The sequence below is a fragment of the Phaenicophaeus curvirostris genome, chromosome 2, assembly GCF_032191515.1.
Source record: "Phaenicophaeus curvirostris isolate KB17595 chromosome 2, BPBGC_Pcur_1.0, whole genome shotgun sequence".
Classification (NCBI taxonomy): domain Eukaryota; kingdom Metazoa; phylum Chordata; class Aves; order Cuculiformes; family Cuculidae; genus Phaenicophaeus; species Phaenicophaeus curvirostris.
The window spans coordinates 27,872,376-27,889,581 of NC_091393.1; the positions used below are offsets into that span (position 1 = coordinate 27,872,376).

General features: G+C 41.8%; 1 protein-coding gene across 17 annotated transcripts in view; it reads right to left on the minus strand.

Annotated features, from left to right (window-relative positions):
* Positions 1-16,924, minus strand: part of MYT1L (myelin transcription factor 1 like) — a 333,318-nt gene extending 316,394 nt beyond the window's left edge. For 14 of the 17 annotated variants that reach the window (XM_069851560.1, XM_069851557.1, XM_069851556.1 and 11 more), the window contains exon 1: positions 8,771-8,832. The gene's annotated coding sequence lies outside the window, so the exon portion shown is untranslated. Of the gene's footprint in view, positions 1-8,770; positions 8,833-9,342; positions 9,387-16,670 lie in introns of those variants that run through there. The other 3 variants (XM_069851546.1, XM_069851547.1, XM_069851549.1) reach the window with 3 other exon arrangements.
* Between the last annotated feature and the right edge of the window lie 282 nt (positions 16,925-17,206).

The following is a 17,206-nucleotide window of genomic DNA, read 5'->3' on the forward strand; positions in this document are numbered from 1 at the left end:
ATTCTACCTTGAACCATAGAATATCTCAGATTGGAAAGGACCCAGAAGGATCATTGAGTCCAACTCCCAGTTCCTCACAGGACTGCTTACAACTAAATCATATGACTAAAAGCACCATCTAGACTCTCCTTAAATGCTATGGATGTACTTATGAAGGCCAATACAAATATAGTGTTCTCCGTAGATGACTCTACTAGACAGAAACATTCTGGAATTCAGGATATTTAATGCAATTTGCAGAACTTTTTGGGGAAATACTTGGCAAAGCACTGTGGGATCCCAGAATTCTGCCTGAGGAATTTTAAGAGGTTAGGCTCAGTTTCCTCTAATTTCCATTTTCTTTATGGGGGTTTTTGGTACCCTCTCACTCTTCCTTCATTCTCTCGTTTTCATGCTTCTAGTTTTCCATACTTAGTCTCTAATGTTAGAAATATATAAGGAACAAATCAGTGAAGTTCTTATGTCTCTTTCCTAGGGTTTATAGATCCTGTTTTCCCTACATGTGCAGAGCTTTGTTTTTATCAGCAGCAAGAAAGAAAGAAAAACTGACGCAAAGTCGATGATGGAGGCACAAAATAAAACTTGCCATGAAGTACAAATATTCCCCAATTGGTTAAACACAGTAAATCTCAAGATATTTAGCCATTGGAACAATCATGGTGCAAATCTAGCACGGTCAGTAGCAGAAGAAAAGCCTCCATCAGACACAGGAGATTGTAATTCCAAGTCCTGTAACAGAGTGTGTGCTGAGTTTGTATCAATGTTTTAATGGAAATGCCTCAAAATCAAAAGCATTCATACTCTGAGAAACCAGTGGCATTCCGGCTCTGAGAACCTGCAACTGCTGCTACCAGTGATTAGCGACTTGATACTGGACAAATCTACAGTGAAGGTGATTATTTTATAAGTCTAAGAACTTCAACTCTTGCCAAGCATAGGAAAGCAAGAAAGTTAGTAAATAAGGTGTCCCATTTCTGTGTCTTTAAATTTCCAAGTGCACAAACACAAGTGACTTGAGTGGTCGCATGAAGTGATGATGGCTAACTTCTGAGCAAGTATGGCATCTACGTACAGCTCACAATTTTAAGAACCTTTTTGCAATACAGTAATGCAAAGATAGTTTTCTAGACCACAACAGTTATAAAGATACAGTTACTTTATTAACTACTATAGTCAAAAAGCCTCTCTGTATTTTCTTTCCTAGTTCCCGAAGTGATTTACCAGGCATCTGGAAACAAAGACATAGGAACTGTTCAGTGGCTTCTGATGTATGTTTGGTAAGTTTAAAATGCCTCTAAAAAACAAAAATGAAGATGCTTCCAGTGAGATTAGAAACACTGGTAATTCTGAACACAAAAGAGCAATTATGGAAGTCAATCTGAATACAATTTCTGGAAGGCTCAGCAGCATACTCTGATACGTGTTATTGGCAGCACTGTTTTGAATCTGCTTGTTCTGCTGTTTGAGTAAGCTATACTTATTACTGCTAGAAAATTGAATTTCAAGTTAACCACATTTTACTGAATTTGGCAAGAAGTGAAGGTATAGGGAAAGGGTGTTCCATATCAGTTTTTTTTTAAACAGAACAAATACATCACACTTTTCACAAAATAAAAATTTATTAACCGTAACAAACAACATATAAAATGACAAGGTGTATATAAAATGTACAGGGTGCATGATTCATTAACATATGTGCACTCTTGTCATATGCCCTTATTTTCCACTGGAGTTGGCTGGAATTAACAGTGTGGCAATCTGTGCTGGCTCTTGTGCAGGTAGGAAGTAAAGAAAGAAGGTATTTGCGATGAGACCTGCTCTGCAGAGCTGTCTATGAAGCACAGTGGCTGCTGCAGTGAAATTACTGGGTGTTTTGTTCCATGCTGCTTTGCAGTGGCTGCATTTGCTAAATTCAGAGTGCTCCATCTTCAAGGTAAACTATTCAAGTGTGCCTTTTCTCCAGTCTGTTGTGTCACAGAGGCCAAACAGACCTAGGAAAAGATCTACCCTTTTCTTTCTTTTCTTTCTTCTAATCATCATCTGCTCCGTCTCAGCCAAGGTCACTGATATGCAACAACAACAACAACAAAAAAGCATTGTTAGATTGGAAAGGTCATAGATAAAAATCTCCATCCTTTTCCCACATATATTTCTTCTCATAAAATATGAACTGGGTCAGCCTCCTGGTGGGCAGTTCAGAAAGTCCATCAATGATGGATACGTTACCACCTTTTGAAAAGCTGGCATGCAGGGTATGGACTACCACATCTACCACCAGTAAAAACACGGTAGTAACTATGACCGAACAGGCAATGATCTGTTCATAAAGTGCAGAGATCCCGGAGAAGGTTCTTCAGAGCAGATGGGAGTTCACCCAGGCATGTTACAAGCCTTTCTGCAACTTCCTCAGAAGTGATAAAGGTGAGGCAGTAACACACTGTAAAAGGAGAAGTGAACCAGGCCTTCCTAGGCACCCACCCTCAAAGCTGAAAGAATACGTGCTGAAAAATGCTGACAGTGTCCTAAAATGGGGTGCTCATGCAAAGATCAACCTGAAAATCAATACAAAGGAATGGATAGCTACTATTGTGTAATCTGTGAGCAAGTTCTCTGAACTAACAACAAAATGTCTCCATCTTCCTTCCTTGAATAAAAAAAAAATAGATCATTGAATCTAGTTTCCTTTCAGAAAGCAAGGGACTGCATGCATGAAGATTCATGCTACATGTCTACAACTTCTTCACAGAACACAGTTTTAGCAACCAGGACTGATTGCAAACCATCTGATGTTTCCCATCTGTTTTAAAGGCATGCAAAGGTTTCTGTTTCAATATCATCGGTCATTGTACAAAGAGCTGATGTTAAGTCACAGAAATTCTACATGTCCATATACATTTATGTATATTTAGCACACATTTATGAATACTGGGTGTGGTCTATTCTAGCTTTTTTCCCCACTTTTGATTGACAGTGCATAGAGGAGCGTTGTTAAATTAAACTGACTATTTGAAAGGCATTTTCTTTGTTCCCTGTCCCCTTAGACACTGTTCTAAGAAAGGGATGGAAGAACTGAAGAGAAAGGGATGGCTTCTTAGGGCTGTGAAAAAAAAGTTTAAAGAAAAAAAAAAAGAAAAATTAAAAACAGAGTAGTCGATGTAGCAAATGGAAATAAACCTACCTGAGCGTCTGTTGCTTTTCCAGCTGGCCTTGGGGTTCATGAAGCACTCCAGACTTTCATCCAAGAACACCTCCCGCCTCCTCTGTGCACCCTTTTTCAACAAGCTTGTTGCCTATATCCGTTTCTGAAGTTCTTTTTCTTCTCATTTTTTGAGCTCGTATGTCCAATGGTCATGGAGTTCCAATTTTCTTTAGCATCAAATTCTGCATACTGGTCAATAACACCTCCGGTTTTCAACTGGTAGCTTTCCTTTAATTGAATGTTTGATTCTTTTTCCCTGCCACGACATCGTCACTCATTCCTCCCATTGCAACCTCTCCATCTTTTACTCGCAATATCCAAAAATCACTTTAGTTCCTGTGAGAATGCTGCAGCCTGGCCCATGCCTACTGTCCCTGAGGACTGACCTTCCCAGAGTATGGAGGTCCAGGAACTCCACACAGAGAGTAAAGCCCTTAAGCGCAGGTAGATGCAAGTACGCAGATATTTTGAAAGGTGAAGAAAAAATAGGGTGTTTTTTCATCACTGAAAGTGATGAAAGCTGGAGTTTGGTGAAAGCTGGAGCTTGAGATTGGGAGCAAAATGGTAACAGCCAAATGGTCAGAGGATTATGAGGTTCTGAATGAAATTAGGAAATCTGTCTCTCTTAGTAAATAAATAATATAGCACTTGTGCAGGCATCTTAAAATTGCTGGAACAGACAACTTTTTCTATATCAGAAGCCAGTTTAACTTGACCTGCATAAACTCTAGGTGTTACCTTGCAAGGTCCAGTTTGGACTTTGTGCACGCACTGAAAAAACGCAAGCATTATTTTGTAGTGTCAACTCCAAGCCCAAGAAGTTTGGGCTCGGGGGTTTTTAAATCATTCAAACTATGCTGCATAACCAAGACACTGCAGAAATGCCACGCTGAATTCATAACAACTTGTCTGAGACAAGAGCACTACAAAGATGCACGGAAAATAAAAAGCCCTGCACTCAATCTTACAATTTTCTATGACATAACAGTTTTATCTCTTCCTAACTAGGCACATACCCAAAAAAACAATCCTGAATACTTATTCATGGGACATGACAGCCTCGATGTATGCAAAGCTGTTATAAGCATAGTTTCATATTTAAACATGGTCCTTTTCCTCTTCAGATAACAGAGGAATTGCTAGTATCTCTGAAAATGTGACTAAAACAAATCACCAGTGCTTATTTAGAAGCTGGACTGGGAGAAGCTACTCAGAAATTTAAAAAAAAAAAAAATTGGGTTTAACAATTAAATGGGGAGAAGGAGATAAGAAATAAAGGGAAGAGCCACTGACTCAGTATCACAAGAAGTCTGGGGAACCCCTTTCAAGGGTATTCCTTATGCAAGAGAATACCCTGCTGCAGCACTGGAAGGAATGCCAGAGCATCTACTCTAGAAGAGAGACCAAGCAGTTCCTACAGTTCATCTTCATAACAAACCTTGGATATCTTCTTTCTGCATTTTGGCTACGTTCAGGAAATGACAAAGATGGACTAGGTTAAATGCTGTAACATGGTACTTATTCACACCACATTAGGCAGAAGAACACTAAAATTAGGCATAAAATTTTATTCCCTTGGTAATATCCTCCAGTACTGGCCAGAGACAGAAGGAGAAAAGGGAATTTCCCTTGGAAAAATAAAGCGAGCTAATGATATGTAATATAAATATCGTGGCATTGCATCTTTCAAGTAAGTAGCAGCATTTCTATAGGGAGTTGGGGGGGGTTGTAAAATATAATATATATAATATCACCAGAGAGACTGGAAAAATAAGCCATTCACAGCACACTTTAAAGGCTCTTTCAAATGGTTACTATATCCCCCTTTACATTCTGTCTGTAAGCATTCTTATCAATTACACAAACATGAGAAAGTGAGATGTTGTCTTCTCATTTTACTGGAGCCACATGAGAAATGTGGTTGGCCTTTCAGTCTATAAGAAGATATTACAGGCCTGGTCCAAAGCTCATCCCTGTCTTCCCTTTGGGGTCTGGAGCAGGCTCATGCAAAGTAGGAACAGAACAGCAGCCTCCTTAAAAACCATCATAAAAATATTTTGCTGTATAAATTGCTGCTTTGCATTGATTCTCCAAACCACTGCACCCAGGGATGGGCAGCACTTGCTGGATTCAGACTGCAACAGCTGAAGTTATGCCAAGTGAACAACAAACACCCGTAGCACACCGTGCCCTTTTTAAGCAAGTTCCTGATTAAAAACTGCCACCCTAACATAAGGTATGAGAGACGCAGACTTTTAATATTTCACAGAATAACAGACCCCGGTGCTGGTTTGATTGAAAAGCTGTGATCCTACAGATGTTTACGAGTTTGCCTGGTGTAGAGCTATAATCAATTTGGTGATGATAGACTCTCAAGATACAAAAAAAAAATTATCCTGAAGGAACCTGGTTTCTGAAATCTATTGCCCAGATGCATTAGGCTGGTGGGAATTCCAGCAAAATAAAGGGTCTACTGGCAGACACAACATTGATTTCTTAATGTTTACAACCTACCAGACCTGATTTGATGGATCTTTGTGGGGTGCCCTGCAGCCTTGGTTATTTCCACAACCCAGCTGGCTAGTTCCGTTACTTGGTGACAGTGTTCCACATCTGCAGCCTCAGTGCAAACATACTGAACTAGTATATACAGCGCAAATCTCATCTGAGATCAGATTTTAAATCCGATCTGATAATGATGTTTACTGTTTTCTCTGACTAAAAGTATGATCCCTTTTAAGGGATCAAAAATCCTATTGTGGTTTTTGTCTGTCTGACTCCATATCCTAGCCCCCCCCTCAACACAACAAGTTCCCCTTTCATTTCAGTTTCATTACATTTTGCTGCTTTTTCCTCTATGGCAGCGGTTCTAATCAAAGCAAAATACCGTGAAGGATTCTGAAGAGATAATCTTTGTCAACAGCCTACAAAAGCTTTGATTTGCTCTCCTTGTGACTTTTTAATCTAGGATATGTGGAGAAGATGATGCTATTTGGTCTGCACCCATTTTCATTCTAGAAATCTGGCTGCCCTTCTGTTTAAAACATCACTGATAATCTCATTAGGGTTCCTCATCATTCTTATTATGGGAAACAAAAGGTCAGCAAGTAATCTACAGTCATGAAGTTTTCTTCTACTCTACTATCAAGAACTTCTCATCTTTATTGAAAGTTGATAAACATGATGCAAATGTTTATCAAGTTCAGGCAAACTGATATTAAATTCAGTATTTCTATAAGGATATTCAGTGTTGTATTCATACTTAGTATCAAAGCACTTTTCCCCCACTGAATCCCTCAACAAAACAATGACTGTGCTCAAAGTTGATCAAGGAATATGTTCTTACACAGAGAACTTTGTTTTATAGATGTGCTTGTGCAATGCACTTAAAAAGAAATGCACATGCTGATTTCCTATGGAAATGCTGATGGATGGAATTATATTTTCATTCTGCTGAAGTCCAGTCCACATAAAACCCTCACTGGTTTATAAGAGTTTTCAAAACACCACGGATTTTTGGCATTCAAATGCAAAGTTTCTATGCCTGGCTAATAAATTGCTGCACATATTGGATGCTCATATGCGTATGTGAATACTCCTTTGCAGATCTTACTCATTTCCTCAACATAAAAATGAAACAAAGTAGAAAAGAACAGGGAAAAAAAAAAAAAAAGAGACCCTCAAAAATGGTCCTCAAAAAATCCAGATAAATAAAACATGTCTGAATACACTGAAGTAGCTCCTTTTCTTTCTTAATTGTCTTTGTCTCCTAATACCCAGTTACTCAATTCTATAATATGTAAGGTACAAGACAGTAGAGTAAAACAACAAAGTCATACAATGAACTAAGAAACACGACTGTAAAACTGATGCCCTTTTTGAAAATGTTCTCATATAGCTGAGTATTTCGATCTAAAACAAAGAAACCACTGCAACTGTTTAGTATTAACTATTGCCCTTGTTGGTTAAAACACTGGGGGGGTGGGAGGGAGAACATCCACTCTCCAGAAAGTTCAGGATGTAAAACACACAAAATTGAATCTAGTGATACATTAGTTTAAAATGTACTAAATTCTGCATTTGCTCATGGTTATAATTTACTCTTCTCTTTGTTTCACTTGGTAAGTCAATGTAGTTTTTTTTTAAAAAAATGCAAGAATTACTTTTTTCCTCAGTGAAAAATCCTGGTTTATTGCATCACTCTGTATTCCTAATGCTAGCAGTGTTATGTTGCCATCTCAATTGTACTTAAATGTGTCATATTGCAAACAAGCATAAACAGATCTATTCACCAGACTACACCACCAAGTTTAACCTTATCATTCCAAACTTGAAGAACCTTGATAAATCACCAGGAGTGTCTGCTAACTGCCTGCAAAGGGTTAACATTTTGTTCCAATATTATTTTTTTTTTTATGCAGAGAGACATGACAAAGACTTATATTTGTTTGGTAATTTTGGAAAATAAACTATCGGGCAAAACTGAAATGTAAATTTAGAACAAAAAGAATAGAAAGAAAAACTAAATGTCATTCGGAACTATGCTTGTGTTCTCCAAAACAACATAAATAAAGGTAACAAACTCCCCACACCTCTCAAATTAAAGCAAATTCTTCATTAAACTTCTACAATGGTCACAAAAACTATGGAAAGACAAGTAAAGGATAAGAATTTCTACTTAAACTCAACCTTAACTGCAGTTTCAAAATTAGGTCAGTTAAAAAGAAAATCACCATTTTTAAGGAGATTAAGAATCCTTAAAATTGGATAAAACTATTCCTAAATGACTACATGAATCAAATGCAAAGGTACCTAAATGTTCAAGCCCCCCATATATTATAACAGCATCAGAATTATATAAGAAATGCCTATCAATGGGTGCTCTGTTCAAGAAGTGGGATTCCAGTCTGACTCAGTGTCATTATCTGGCAAAAAAAAAAAAAAAAGGTACTGCAAAGATATCTTGTTTATTTTCTTCTTTTGTTTTCTCCTTTTGATAAAGAAGCCTTTACAAGGACGCATATATAACAGAGATATCTGCAGCTGAAAGAATCCCTAGTAATTTGTCAATCAATAACTTCAGTTTTTAGCAACGCTGGTGAGTTTGTTTTAAATAAGCATTTTTCTCTTTTCGGCCAAGAAAACGCACGCCACACCAATCAAAACTAATCACATCTGGGCTTTCAGTGAAACAGCAGCTGTTAATTTTACAGGTCTGCCCACAATGTTCTAGTAAATAGGAAGAGAAATCTGACATTGCCTGCAGTCTAAAACAACAAGCAGTGAGGGCTCGATCCTGTTTTCACTGGAAGCAATGTCAAACTCCCCACTGACTTCAGGGAGAGCAGGATCGGGCCCTGAGCTGCTCAGCCTCCCCCAGCTCCAAGCACAGGAGGATGTGTTGAGGAGCTGGGTGGGAGGAGAAGTACCAAACCCTATCAAACCCCAGCCATCCTTTTGTTAAACTGCCCAAAGAGTTGAACTTTCCATCACTTTACGAACAACTGCAGAGTGCCCTGCAAACAACAGCGGTGATAAAAGGACAGATTGACATATGAATCTATGATTTACCTTGAAGGGAACAGCAAAGGGGAAGCCATAGGGTTGCAAAACAAAGTAGTCCAAAGGGATGATCTCTGCACGCAGTCCAGAGGCCACGGTGTGTCAAGCAGTCGTCTCAGCACCAGCCACCCTGCCTTCTTCCATCTTACGAGATTCACCACCCAGAGCACCGACAAACCTGCTCCACGACAACAAAACTCTCCTAATGCTTTTGAACGCCCACCATTTGTTCTCCATTCATCCAATCAACTTCCCACCGCACATCTTCTCCTGCGACTGAGCCTCAGCGGCAGGATCCCTTCTCATCTCTATGCTAATTATTTTGCCACATGGACAAAAAGTAATAACGCTTTCAGACAGGAAACCAACCAGGCCTGAAGTCGAAGGCAGAAAGCACTAAGTTGCCACCACTGAACGCGGAGAAGATGGGCATGCGTGAAGCTCTCTGGCTGATGCATCAGCTGTAACCTCCATTTAGGAGCAGCGGAGGCGGCGGGGCTGGAGGAAACCTAGGCAGCGCAGCATGCATCCAGCCCAACCTCCCCTAGGGACCACATCACTGCAGCAGATTGCTGACTTACCCCGCCTCAGCCTGCATCCTTCAGGCAGAGCCACGCACGTCCATCCTCCCGACCCCACCGCACGATGCTGGTACCGGTACCCAAGCCACCGCGCACGCCCAGGCTCCCCGGCAGCGTGGGGAGATGCTGCGTTCCACCGAAAAGAGGGGGAACAGCTGAAATGCTGCAGCCGACGAGGATGGGGGACCGCTAAAAATACACCCCCTGCCTCTGCTGCTACCGTAAAATGGTGTCTGCGTTATGGAACAACCTCTTTCCCCCCCCGCCCCAGATGATAAAAACTCAATAATTGGTCCTCTGAATGTATCTTTAAAAGAGATTTATCATCGAATGATACTCCTCCCTCCCCCAGCAAAAAGAAAAACCTCAATAATTAGTCCTCTGAATGTATCTTTAAAAGAGAATTATTATAGAATCATACTTCCTCACACACACAAAGAAAATAACTCAATAATTAGTCCCATGAAAAAGCTTTTAAAGGGAATTATCATGGAATCATAGAATTGTTTGGGTTGGAAGGGACCTTAAAGCCCATCCAGTCCCAACCCCTGAAAAAAACATTATTGTTTTGCTGCTGGGGTACTCCTCCGGGGTTTGTGGAGTTAATTCAGCCAGATTGCTGAAGCCTCGTTTATTTTACCTGCGCACACCACCCTCTCCCCTTAGAAAACAAAAGGAATGAACTATTTCCAGGGGAAAAAGATTAGCCAGATTGCTTAAGCTTCCTTTATTTCACCTGCTCACACCACCCTCTCCCCTTAGAAACAAAAGGAGTGAACGATTTCCAAAGGAAAGGATTAGCAAGGTTGCTGAAGCCTAGTTTATTTTACCTGCTTACACCATCCCTTCCCCACAGAAAGAAAAGGAATGAAATATTTCCAAAGGAAAATATTAGCTAGATTGTTGAAGCTTCGTTTATTTTACCTGCTCACCCCCCCCCCCCCCCCCCTTGGCAACAAAAGGAATGAATTATTTCCAGAGGAAAAAAAATCAGCTAGATTGCTGAAGACTTGTTTATTTTATCCGCTTAGAAACAGGAAAACGGAGGAAAAAAAAAATAAGATTAGCAGCCTTTCCACCCTTAGCAACTCGCGCGGCTCAACTTTGGAGCATCAGCAGCCCAAACATAAACAAGGGCTCGCAGGCAGGGAAGGGTGGATCTGCACGGGCGCCTTCCAAAGCGGTTTTGAGGTGGTTTTTTGGGGGGCTGTGGCTGAGCCAGGGGCCGGGCAAGGGCCGGTCAGGGGCTCGGAGCCCTGAGCCGCCGGGGGAAGCTTCGCCAGCGAGGAGCCGCTGCCTTTAAACCCGTCCCCGAAATGTCATTTCGGTGGCAGCGTGACAGGCTGTGATCTTTAGGCGGAGGCGGAGCTCCCCCCTCCTTCCCCTATTCCTCCTCCTCCTCCTCCTTCTCCTTCTCTCTCTCCCACCCCCTCCTCCACTCGCCCCCGCAGGGCCCAGCCTCGCCCCGGGCAGGAGCAGCTCCCAGACCTCCCAGTCCCGAGGGAGGAGGCCTCTCCGCCGGGAGGGAGCCTGCCTGGCACACACAGACGCTCACAGAGCCGCTTGGGTTGGAAGGGGCCTCAAAACCCATCCAGATCCACCCCCCCTGCCACGGGCAGGGACACCTCCCACTGGATCAGGTGCCCAAGGCCCATCCAGCCTGGCCTTGAACCCCTCAGGGATGGGGCAGCCACAGCTTCCCTGGGCAACCTGGGCCAGGGCCTCCCCGCCCTCATCATGAATTTCTTCCTAATGTTTAATCTAAATCTTCCCCCTTCCAATATTCCCCCCCCCAAATCCTTTCTAAAAAGCCCTTCCCCAGCTTTCTTGCAGACTCCTTTCAGGTACTGGAAGGCTGCTGTAAGGTCTCCTCAGAGCCTTCTCTTCTCCAGGCTGAGCATCCCCAACTCTCCCAGCCTGCCCTCACAGCAGAGGTGCTCCAGCCCTCGGATCATCTCCGCAGCCTCTTCTGGACCCGTTCCAACAGTTCCTCCTAACGCTGGGGATTCCACACACAGCCTATGTGCCTTCCCTGCACACACACACTCGCTCCTGCCAGTTCCCTTGCCCTCCTTATTGCCATTGTGCTGCTGCAACCCCCTCCTCCTTCCTGTATCCCCCTCTCCCCGCATCCTTCCCTCCCTGCATCCCTCCCTGCATCATCTCACCCTATGCAGTGATTCTCCAAGCAGGCAGACCCTACTGGCCACAGCTGAGGTGGGGGAAGGCTGACCCAAAGGTCACAAGGAACACCCTCCGATCCAGCCCTTGGGTGTAATAATCCCTCCCGAGCCCGCTGCTTGACGTGTGGAGACCAGACATGTCGGTCACCGTAGAGGGTACCGTTCTTTTCCCATCTAGCGTTCACACTGCGGGCTGAAGCAGAAGCCAGTCTCCGCATAGCAGCCCTTCGCATCCTAAGCCATCATCGCAGCAGCTCCGCAGCCGCACTCCGAAGGCAGGAAAGAGGCTTTTGTGGGGGGAAAATTTGTCACAGAGATTGAGAGGAGAGCCAGCCTGATGAGGAAGGGACTTAACAATAGCAGAACCCTCATGACTTCCGTGCTTTCGGTAGAAAACGCACTGTTTCCCTCAGAAAACAAAACAAAACAAAACAAAACAAAAAATAAAAAAGGACTTACGTGCCTCTTCCCCGACCCTCCCATCTCCACCTCGCTCGTGGTTGGATTTTTTGGTTTTTTTTTAATTTATTTTCCTTTTCCCTTAATTTTTCTCTGTCATCTCTGATTACATCTCCCTGCTCTCGCAGGGCTCCCCGGAGGCCAAGGCACCGAGCCCTTGGGAACGGGGCCGCAGGTGCGGGAGGGGAGCACGGCGGGGGTGGCGGGAGGCGGGGAGAAAAGCCTCCTGGAAGCAGGGAAGGAGAGCCCCTACCATGTTTGTGTCGTAGCGAGGGCCATGTCAGTCTGGGTTTTTTCATAGAATCATCATAGAATGTTTTGGGTTGGAAGGGGTTTTCCACCCAAATCAACATCGCCTGAGGAGCACGCGCACACCTGGTGATGAAAGGACCCCTTTACAAGTGTATACAGATCCCTACACCCCAAAACAGGAGTTTCATCGCTTTCTAGCATAAGACTTGCAGAATCTTTGGGTGACTGTATTCATGTTTCAAAAATCAAGGCTTGTGTTTAACCACTGCTAAAGCTGACCTCCTTATCTTAGATCCTGGCTAGCCTTAGGAAGAAAGTAGAGGCAGTTATGTGGTAAATCCATTGTGGGAGGTGTTTTTGAGCTTTCTTCACTGAAAGGGTTATTGGGCATTGCCAGAGGCTGCTCACGGAGATGGTGGAGCTCCCATCCCTGGAGGTGCTTATAAGATGGGTAGATGAGGTGCTCGGGTGTCTGGTTTAGTGATGGACAGGTATGGTTGGACTTGAAGAACTCGAAGGTCTTTTCCAACCTACCAATTCTATGACTCTATGATCCTATGATTTCACTGCAAAAAAAAAAAAAAAATTTAGCATCCTGTCCAGCCTTCAGGATGACATAAAAAATGGCCTGGTGCTTCTCCCACTGAAGACAAAAACAATACTTGGTTTAACCAGGGCATAATGTATAAAAATCCTGTATTGGTGGGAGCTGGGGGTGGGGAACTGCATAAATTAGAAACATTTACAAAAAGACCAGTGTGAAAAAGAAATTTGGGAGACTGGTGATTCATTGGCCTAATTATCCTCCATGAGACGTTAGGGCATGGGTTTAATGTTGTGGGATGGATTCTCCCTCCCCCACCCTGTGTCTCGTCAACGCGCATTATCCATGGGGAAAAGGAGATGCAGGTCATGTTTAAGCAGTGTTAATGAGAGTGCAGTATTTTTCCTGAAGGTTAAGTTAGCCAGGTTAGCAAGTTTCAGGTAAAGTATGCTGGAAAACCTTCCATTTCTTTCACTTTCTTGCTGGTAGCAGTTTCTAATGAGACTTGAAACATTAGACAAACACAGAAAGCAGAATTCAAGCATCAGACGAACCCACTCCTGTCAATAAGGGAGCACAATTTCAGCTTGACAGGAGTATTACAAGAATATACCCGCTAACGAGCAGCCTTAATTGGCCTGCATATTGTGGCTGTCACTGTTAAAACCTGTTCCTATACAGTCCTATTTTATACATCCTTTAAAAGTATAGTTCTCTAAAGCAGTTAAGGAGACAATACCTTCCTCACTGGGCTTTTGATTTTGGGTGGGAAAGAACTTGGAAGAAAAGGAAATTAAAAGAGAATAGGAAACCCTATTAAGAATATGGCATCAGTGACTGAAAAACTACATGGAAGTCAAACGTGTAGTAAAAGAAGCAACAGACTCTTTCAGTTTCAGTGCGCTTTGTCAGTTTTGAATGTAAGTTATTATTTACCCATAGATTGCATTGGCTGCATAGGTTTCACTGACGTATACTATACACAAATCTTTTAAAATGTAGTGTGTTTTATAATAGATCCCACCTTTTCCTCAGCTAGACACTTAAAAGCATTTTTAGTTCAGTGATATGCAGGAGTTCACTGCTGGCAAGTCCTGGCAAATCCTTCACACAATAGATTTTAATGTGTGGCTTCAGTTCCCAGTACAGGGTCGTGTTCATAAAGAATACAAATGAAAGAGAAGATATTAAAAAAAAAAAAACAAAAACAAACCAAACTTACTGCGCATGTGCAATTGACTGTTATTAAATGATAACAATGTAACTTCCAGATCATAAAAGTAAAAAGGCCAAATAGGGCAGAGCAGATCAGACCCTAATGGTATGCAAAGTGCCTTACTTTAAAGAAGTTATTCCTAGTGTGATTTAAAACCATCTAGCCTGCAAACTCGAATATAAAATATTGCTGCAACTGAAGACCGTAAAAGTCATTTATATGTATATTGATACCTTCAAAAGATCTTCCAGATCAAATTTCAGTCAATAAAATGCTTCCTATTGTCAAACTCTGGAAAATGTTGCGCAGGGAAGACCCTGGGCACAATAGTGTTTGTGAGGGCAAACATAATTTCAAGGTGGTGAGCCATATGTGCTGCTTATTTGCACAAGAGGAAGATAAATTAAAGCATTTTCACTAGGAACAAAAAGTCTAGCTAAGTATGACAACACCTGTAATATCCCTCACATTATCAAAGTTAAATTGCCCGGCTGCGTGGAAAAACACTGCTCAAACTACACTGCCCCGTGGATGCCTCCCAGAGAAACAAAGTGCATGTGAAGGCAGCTTTTGAAAGGAAGGAAGAAAGATCGGAATGCAGAGATTTGGTGCTTTACCACAGCCATCCCCACATCTCCTCGACTGGGAGGCTGAGGAGCCTCTCCTGGTTTTCCCTCCAGGAGCAGAGCCCTTGGGGTGCTGGTGGGAGGGAGTGGACAGCTCCCGGTGCTGAAAGCAGAGCGCTGCCTTGCAGAACAATGGCAGCCGGCTCCAAATCCTGCTATAATCACATTAATGAGATTAATCAGCGAATTAGCAGCAGTCAAATGTCAGGGTGGCAAGGAGGAATCCAACCAAGCTCGGTAATTAACTTTTTTTTTTTGGGGGGGGTGCAGGGGAAGAGAACCAACTGTGTTATCCTGAAGTTTTTTTCGCCAGGCTTTGGAAGACGCTGACAATTCGAGCGGAGGGTGGGTGGAGGAGGGGATAAGACGGAGACCTCAACCTCTGCATGCTATAAGACAGGCTGCTAATACACGGAAGCCTATTGCTTTCGGCTGAAGTCCATTGAGGAAACTAACACCGTTCCAAACAACCCACCCCAACTGCCAGAGCTGCACTGCACTGAGCTCTGAGAGTGAAACTAGTTCACTAATCTAACTTCCACTGCAAATTCCAATAGGCATGATAAATATGGCTGATGCCAAAGTAGTATTAGATATTATTCTTTTTTAAAAAAAATTCTAGAAGAAAGAAACTACTCTTTCTGAAATCAGAAGGGCAGGAGAAAAGAGTACCTTTTAAAGAATTCAGTAAGAGATTATCATGGCAAACTAATGCTAGATCTGTTACAGTGTTTTCTAAAACACACACATACAAAAAGAGGAATTTTAATCGAGTAATTTAGTTTAAGTTACTTATTGCAGACAAGTCAGAGATCTGCTCTCTGACCTCAATAAAAGTGAAACTTCTCTCCACCTGAAATTCAGCACCACCACCATTTCTGCATTGCAAGTACAAAATACCGAAAGAGATTCCCCCTGGATTATAAATAAAAACCTAGCATATTTATTTGCAAGAGAGTACTGCACCTCTCCTTTTCTATCTTTAAAAGGACTATCATCAACCATGCCAGGCGTTTATCGTGTTAGCACAGCACTTTTTTGCACTTACTACTTCTGCAGAAAACAAATGTTTTAAAAAATCTCCTCTTTGCCTAGATAAGACTGTGCTTGTTGTTCTGTAGTCAGAAGAAAATAGCATGCTTCTGTTCTGTTAAGTTTCATTGTTGTTAATGATAAATAAAAGAAGCAAACCTATGTAATGTCTCTGCCATAAGAGACTAAATATTTTCTTTTTTTTTTTTTTGGCTAATATAAGTCGTTTTCTTTACACTTTTCCATTACTTTTTTAAACTAAATTCATAAGGTTGCACTAAATTGGCACTAAATGTACATGAACTACAGTTATACTTATCTGAACTATTTTAAAAGTGAAGTATAGACTATGACAATTTCAGAAGGTTAACTGAATTAGCCATCCCTTTTTTACAAAGCTTTTTCTCTTTAAAGAAAAACTCTTATAAAACCAAAATGTCTGGATAGTGTTCTTTCAAAATACTGCTCTTATATGAGTGTTTCCCCTTCAAGTAGAAATCCACTGCTTTCAAATATTGTTTTAGTGTAAAAACATTGTATATATTATAATCTTTTATTTAATTGTACTCGGCTATCAGGAGACTTAAGCATTCCTATCTGTGAAGTTTTTGTCTCGGCTTCTCCGTACCGAACAAGTACCTTCCAACATGCAGCAAGTTTATATAAACAACAACATGCTTAATGCATGCAACATTATGCGTTCATATAGTAAACACACACTTTAGGATTTCTTATCAGCTATTCTACAGCCCAATATAATTTCGGCTGCACAGCAGTATTGCCAGAAGAACTTGAGAAGAGCAAACAATGGACATTTAAGTACGAGCTACAGAACGACTGCAAAAATCACAATAATCTTTCCAGTTAGCTACAAGAATCAACCCCCGTGCACAAAACACAGCCCACACCTGCCCCCTTAACCGTTTATAAGTTAAACATAAGCAAGACATTTCAGCATGGTTAAGAAACACTGGCTACAACTACAACTTTGAAAGGATGAGGAGTAAGAAGCATACCACAGAGACCCAGAAAAGGCTGCTTTTTTCTTCATTGAACATTGAAAAGATACCCCATGTTCCAGGGAATTCAAAAAATAAAGGTATTAAAATACACCCACCAACACTGAGTAAAAAAATCAGGGGGGCTTCAAGAAGACTGCAGGGAAAAAGCTCTCACTCTCTTTAGTGTGCAGAAGCTTAGGGGGAAAAAAAATGTCGCCCTGGCAGGAATGACAAATGCAGTAGGATAGGCTAGCAGGCCTGAGGGATCTGTTTTACTTCCACATACATCCTCTAATGCACGCACTCCCACTCATCCTCTCGAGATGCCTTTTTTTTTTCCTCCACTTTTTTTTTTTTTTTCACCAGCTCCAAATCCCCGGCATATGACCTTCTGTTAAATAGATAAAAAAAAATTTGCTTATCAGTCATGCAAATGAGGCTGAATTCATTTTCCACAACAGATGGCCTCATAGATAATGATGATGGAAGAGAGAAAATTGAATGTCTCTCACAAGGTGGTCATGGCAACCGAGAGCAGAATAATATCAATA